Source organism: Hemitrygon akajei, chromosome 11 (assembly GCF_048418815.1).
Source record: "Hemitrygon akajei chromosome 11, sHemAka1.3, whole genome shotgun sequence".
NCBI classification, from domain to species: Eukaryota; Metazoa; Chordata; class Chondrichthyes; order Myliobatiformes; family Dasyatidae; genus Hemitrygon; species Hemitrygon akajei.
In genome coordinates, this window is record NC_133134.1 from 116,961,304 (window position 1) to 116,968,501 (window position 7,198).

Consider the following 7,198-nt stretch of genomic DNA (forward strand, 5'->3'; position numbering starts at 1 on the left):
TTTGGAGCAGGTGGGAACCTCTGACTGCAGCCGTGAGAGATTGAAGATGTCCTTGAATACTTCCACAAGTTGGTTGGCACAGGTTTTCAGAACCCTACCAGGTACACCATCAGGGTCTGACACCTTGCAAGGGTTCACCCTGTTGAAAGATGTTAGGATGTCAGCCTCCAAGACAGAGATCACAGGGTTACTAGATACTGCAGGGATTCGCACGTGTAGTTTTATTCTCCCTTTCAAAGCATGCATAAAAGGTGTTAAGCTCTTTGGGGAGTAAAGCATCACAGCCATTCATGATGTTGGGTTTCACTTTGTAGGAAGTAGTAGCCTGCAAACCCTGCCAGGGCTGACATGCAACCAATTCTGTCTCTAATCTCAATTGTAATTATTTTTCCCTCCTTAAAAATCATGTTTATGGACATATTTGATTTGTTTTATCAGTCTGAAAGCCTTTGTGACATGTCTGGTGGTGTGGGAAATTCAGTTCCAAATTTCTTCCAGCTTTGAATAAAGCCTTGACACTATAATTTCCACAATGGAACTGGAAGTTCACTAAATATGATTCCATGATGCAGAGTTCAGAATTTTCATTTAAAACAATTTATGGTGTCTACACTAGAGCTACACTTCCATCATTATTCTGGTTTCCACTGTTGGCTGGGGGCTTTGAGGATGTCACAATTCTCTGCCACTTTCTTACAGAACAATGTACGGTTAGTTGATATCTCTTGTCAATAGAGTGACATTTGTTTTTTTAAATTTTATTAGTCAACAGCTCTTTCTCCGGAATAATTACATTTCTGCTCCCACTTTAATTATGTTTGCATTGTCCATCAGCCAGCTAATATGATATGGTTTTACCCAGAGTGAAACACTGCAAACCAAAACCATACCACCCATGTCAGAACTGCTTACGGTTAAATATCCTTAATTGGTTTAGGCCATCTTTTCAACTATAAAAGGGTGGATTGGCTCTGTTGGTAAAAATTGAAATCTAATCCTTAGAAAAAAGTAATCAGAAGATGTAGAATCCTTGTGGGTAGAGTGAAGAAACCACAAGGGTAAAAAGACCCTGATGGGAATTAAATGCAGGCTTCCAAACAGTGGCTAGGATGCAGGATACAAATTACAAAGGCAGAGAAAGGCCATGTTATGATGGTTATAGGATTTCAATATGCAGGTAGATTGGGAAAATCAGTTTGGTACTGGATCCCAAGGGATGGAATTTGTGGAATACCTCCAAGATGACCTTTTAGAGCAGCTTGTGGTTGAGCCCACAAGGGAAAAAGTTCTGGATTGGGTGTTGTGTAATGAACCAGATTTGATTAGGGAGCTTAAAGTAAAAGAACACTTAATAGGTAGTCAATATAATATGAAGAATTCACTCTGTAGTTTGAGAGGGAGAAGCTAAAATCAGATACATAGTATATTGTGGAGTAAAGGAAACTACAGAGGCATCAGTGATGTGCTGGCCAAAGTTAATTGGAAAGGGACACAAGCAGGGATGATGACAAAGCCGCAATAGCTGGAGTTTCTGGGAGTAATTTGAAAGAGGCAGAATTGGTTCATCCCAGGAAGGTGAAGCATTCTAAAGGGTGGATGAGGCAAGCATGTCTGACAAAGGATGTCAAAAATAGGATAAAAGCAAAAAGAAAGGCCATACAATATAGCCAAATTTAGACCATAAGACATTGGAGCAGAATTAGGCCATTCAGCCTATCAAGCCTGCTCTGCCATTAGATCATAGGAGCAATTGGGAAAAAGGTATGCTGATGATCAAATTTGATAGCTGTACCAACATCCCTCACACTTTACCAGGAAGTTACATTTGTAATGTTCAATTCACAGAATGGCAATTAACTGGTGTATAAAATATGCCTCTGTGCCATCAGAATCCCTGACATGTGTTGCTATTTTTATCCTACCTTGTTAAATTTCTGAGAGAAGATTTTGAAAATCGATTATGCAGCTTAAAACTGCTCACCAAAAGCAGATTACCACTTTTAAGAATAGAAGTTTGGTGCTTGAGAAACCGGTTAGTCTTTAAAATTGTCTTACAGATGGGATTAGCACCCCTTATGTTCTATATGTGAAAGTTATTTCTAAATTGCATTAATATATGGATTGTATGGTAGGTAATCACGAATGCATTTTAGTTCATAAATCACAGTGCTGACTAAAAATTATTAATATCATAGCCTAAAAATTAATACCTGATCAGGTGTCTGTTTTTGAGTAATGGTACTGTACCAAAATATTAGTCTGGAACCTAATATAACTGGTAAATTTCAACTCTTGCAATATAAATCACTTTTGGAATATGGGTTTTATTATGTTTTGGAACTTCAAAACATTAAACTAATTCAAAGGAAAATGAGAGCTGAAAGATGCGAGTTTTGCTTCATTTGTTACTTTAAGTGAGGCATCTACATATCATGTGGTATGCAATTCATGTACAGTATTTTTATATTTAACCATGATGAATTATATAAACAAGAAAGAATGCTTAAACAATATATTTACAAGATTACACAAGTACTGCTTAAATATTAAATACACAACATTCTTCCCTGCATAGCTATAAGCTCCAACTCAATGTAGAAAGCATCTCAACTGCAGTATATACTCAGTATACTATATAATTGATGCACCATCAATAACTCACTCTGAGACGTAAGAAGCGAGATATCGGCTTTTATTGACTGGAAGAATGAACAACACTACATCCTGGAGAATGGGGCCGGGCTCAGGCCTCAATCATCTTTATACAGGGGTCTGTGGGAGGAGCCACAGGAGCAGTCAGCAGGGGTCTGTGGGAGGAGCCACAGGAGCAGTCCAGACAGGTATATGTAGTTCACCACAATAATATATACAGACATCCACAGCATAGTCAATTTTTAAATAGTCCCACCAGGCCTAAAGATTTAATCACTGTGAAGGATTTCTTACTCTTGTGGGATAATGTCTTTCCTAACAATGGGGATCACTCTGCTTAGTAGTTGAGACTTGTGGCTGTGAAACAATCTCAGGTTCTGGGGTCTTCTTCATGGTGGCTGTAGGAGCTGACTCTGAGACTGCAGGAAGTGATTCTGACACTGGTTGGCACCTTTCTTCTCTAACAATGGACTCTGCTCTCCTCAACTGATCAGTGTGTTTCCTCCAGATGATATCAGATACAGTCTCCACTGTGTAGAAGAGTTGTCCAGTTCTGTCCTTAATCATTTCCAGTACCCACATTTGATTATCTGTGTAGTCCCTCACCAGGACTGCTTGTCCAGAATTGAAACATTGAACCTCCTTGTTTGAGGAGCCTTCAGTTTGTCTCAGCTGTTTGTCCTGCATACTCCTTCTGAGATTTGGTTTGGGGAGATCCAAGTGCGAACACAAAGGACGTCCCAGGAACAGCTTAACTGGTGAGTTTTTGGTTGTGGAGTGTGTTGCATTGCAATATGCAAGGAAGAAATTGACAAGCTTCTGGTTCAGCGTTAGTATAATATGTTCTGCTAAATTTGCTCACAGTGCATTCTTTGCATTCTGGACAACCTTTCTGCAAGCCATTTGTAGCTGGGTGATATGATACAGATATAATATTTCTTATTTCATTCATTTTAAGAATGACTGAAACTGTTCTGCCACAAACTGTGGTCCATTGTCACTGACAGTGTTCTGGAACACCTGTCTTTGTGAAGAGACCTTTTAACACATCAACAGTTTGCGAGGCTCTCTTTTCTACCTTTCACCTCCCAGCTTTCTCACTTCATCACCTCTCCTCCATCCATGTAGCTTAACCTATTACCTATTTGCTTGCCTTCCCCCCCCCCCCCTATTTTCTTATTCTGGTTTCTTTGTCCTCCCTTTCCAATCTTGACTCAAAACGTTGATTGTTTGTACCCTTTTGTAAGTGCTGCCTGATCTGCTGAGCTCCAGGTATGTTGCTCTGGGTTTCCAGCATCTGCAGAATCTCTTGGGTCTATTTACTCCATCTGTGCCTCTCATACCTTGATTATATCATGTTGCCTGTTAACTTTTGAAAATCCAGGAAAACATCCTAATTTGACCAACCTCTCTTTATAGCAAATATAGTTCATCCTAATAAATGCCTTTTTTTCCCTCTCCAAAGCTCCTATACCCTTCCTATAGTGCGGAGACCAGAACTGCACTTGATATTCCAAATGTGGGCTAACCAAAGCTTTACCAGTTTTATACACCTGCAAAATGACTTCTCAGCTTTTATAATTGTATCGTTCATTTTTCTAAACTGTTCCTGCAATATGATGCAACTATTATGTCTGTAGCTACCTAACTGGTAATATAGAATCATACCTTTTGTACAGGAAATTGGCTTAACATTACTTTTCATATTTACAAGCTTACCAGAAACATTCATAATGCATGTTTTAACACCGTTGAGATACCTACTGCAAACTAAATAAATTACCTTTATCTATTGCAAAACTAGAACAATTTTGCCTTAAAATAGACCTGCTTGCTTTTGTGTGTTCTTATGTACTGTATCATTTAACTGCTGTATTATATACACATGATTGTGTCATCAGTGCAGAATTCTTTTTATATGTAATTACTACATGGAAAAACAATGAAAATATGTATAGCCACAACAGAGATGCATCTTAACAATTCACAGATTAGACAGCAACTTGCTATAATTGGCATCTCTTGTAACACATTTCATAATTTTCTGCTTTTAGAAGGAAGTAAACTATGAAAATGATTTCTTAAAGTGAGCATGTTTCAGTTTTTCTTCGTGACATTGGAAATGGCATCAAGGCAAAACAGTAGCCATTTACTACAACAAAAATGAGTGAAATCAAACTTCTAGGCAATGATAACTGTGCTGATATTAGTATAATTATCGCTTGGCAGGATTATCAATCATTAGATTAAATGACTAGAAAGGAGATTCAGATGATTGATTTAAAGTATAATTTCAAAAAATGTTCATAATTTTTATTTTCCATGAAGTGAAACACAGATCGCATCATTTCTGTTTTAAAAAAATGGTAGATCACTGCAAACAATGAAGAGGTGAGAGAAGGTGAGGCTGGCACTAAGTTTGAAATGTGCGGGTGCAATGCAGAGTCGGGATATTTTCAAGAAGTGGTTGGAGCGGGGTTAATACATGTTCAAGACAGAGTCAGGGCGTGCGAAGCGGAGAAAAATTGGCACGAAGGAATTTCAGAGCCTGTCCAGCTAAACTGAGAACAACACCTGATTGATCTAAGTGCCAGGCTGATTTGGAAAGGTCAGATATGGGCCAAAACGTGATGAGTGCAGGCTAGGAACATATCAATGCAACAGGACCCAGGTCCTAAAGATCGGAATGACCCCGATGTTTGGATGATTTAAATGCTGGGCTGGATGGATTAAAAAGGCAGGGTGTTGGGACTGGAAGTGAGAGTCAGGCTGGTTCTGCTCTCTGCTGTGTGATGTTTGCACTGCACTTCACTGCACTGAGGCTGTGGGTCAGCTTCAGCTGCTCCGGACTTCATGTCTATGAATTTCATTCTGAATGCTGTTTGCCTGCTTTTATCGTTTACACAATTTGTTACTTTTCTCTCTCTCTGCATTAGATGTTTATTGGTCTTTTTATTTTTAAAAATGGGTTCTCTTTGCGTTTCTTGTTTAGGAGTCAAATCTCAGGGTTGTATAATATATACATACCTTGATAATAAATTAACTTTGAACTTTAACCACATGCATTCTTCATTGAGGATAATTGTAGAATATCTGAGAAAAGATTTGAGAATAAGAGGCCAGACAGATTTGATGGAGTTGTCCTTTGATGGAGATAGAGCAGAAGTCTTGGTCCAATTGAATGGTCTCACTTTAAGGACTTTTTATCTTGTTATTTCTTGTTCTTGTTTTTTTTTTGCTATTTATTTTATATTTGCAGTTTGTCATTTTGTGTACTCTAGTTGATCTTTCATTGATCCTGTTATAGTTACTATTCTTTTTTATTGAAGTTCATTATCAAACATTTCCATAAGATGTATTTCAGATATTGTACATATATATCATATAATCATATATGCCACAAAGCTCCACATAATATTTATCTGAGGTATACACCTATAGAAAAGTAAAAAGAACAAGTGAAAGGAGAAAACTATGTACAAGTAGGGAGTGTTTTTTTTTTACAACATATTGATTTGTGAGGATAAAATCAGGCCTATGAGGTGTTATGTTGTTAAACCGTTTTTCCTAGTATGAATCAAATTGTTCCAACTTATGATTAACAGATGCTGTTATCCTCCCCATTTTGTAAATGTCCATGGTAATTTCCATCCATGCATTTAAGGTTGGGCTCTCCTGTGATAACCATTTCCTAGTAAGAGTCTTTTTACCAGCCACCAGCAGTATATTCATTAAATATTTATCTCTTTTCAACCATTCTTGAGCTATATACCCAAAATACATGGTCTTACTTTCTAAGGGTATTTCACATTTAAAGATGTCTTGTAGGGCATTGTGTATCCCACTGCAATAGTCTTTGATAACGGGGCATTCCCAGAAAATATGATACTGGTTTGCATTTTGATTTCCACAATTTCTCCAGCAACCAGGGAGGTTACTATCATGGGATTTCTGAGAGGGTGTAATAAAATATCTTATCAAGTTTTTCCATCTGAACTCCCTCTATTTTTGTGAACTGGTACACTTCCATTGATACCTCCATATTATTGTCCATTCTTCCTCAGATATAATTATCCCTCCTTCCTTCTCCCATTTTGTTTTAATGTACGAAATTGAATGTGTTTTAAGATTTGACAAACCCTTATACATGCTTGAAATGATTCTACTACCGTTATCTGAATTGTATGCTTTTCTAAATAGCTCTATCAGACATGTTCTTACCTTGGATACATTTTTAACCGTCCCATTAACATATTGTCGCATCTGTAAATACCGATAAAAGTCTTGTTTTTCTAATAAGTGTTTCTCTTTAAGCATTTCAGAACTGAACAGTGTTCCTTCTTTCATTATATTGCAAAGAACTCTTATTCCTTTAGCTGTCCAGTCCTTAAATCTAGCATCCAGTTTATTCGGCATAAAATCCGAGTCATATGCACACCATTTAAGAATTGCAATATCTCCCTCTAGTTTATATTCTTTTATAATAGTTTTCTATATTTTAAGAGTCAATTTCACCCATGGGTTATCAATAGTATTTATGTACATT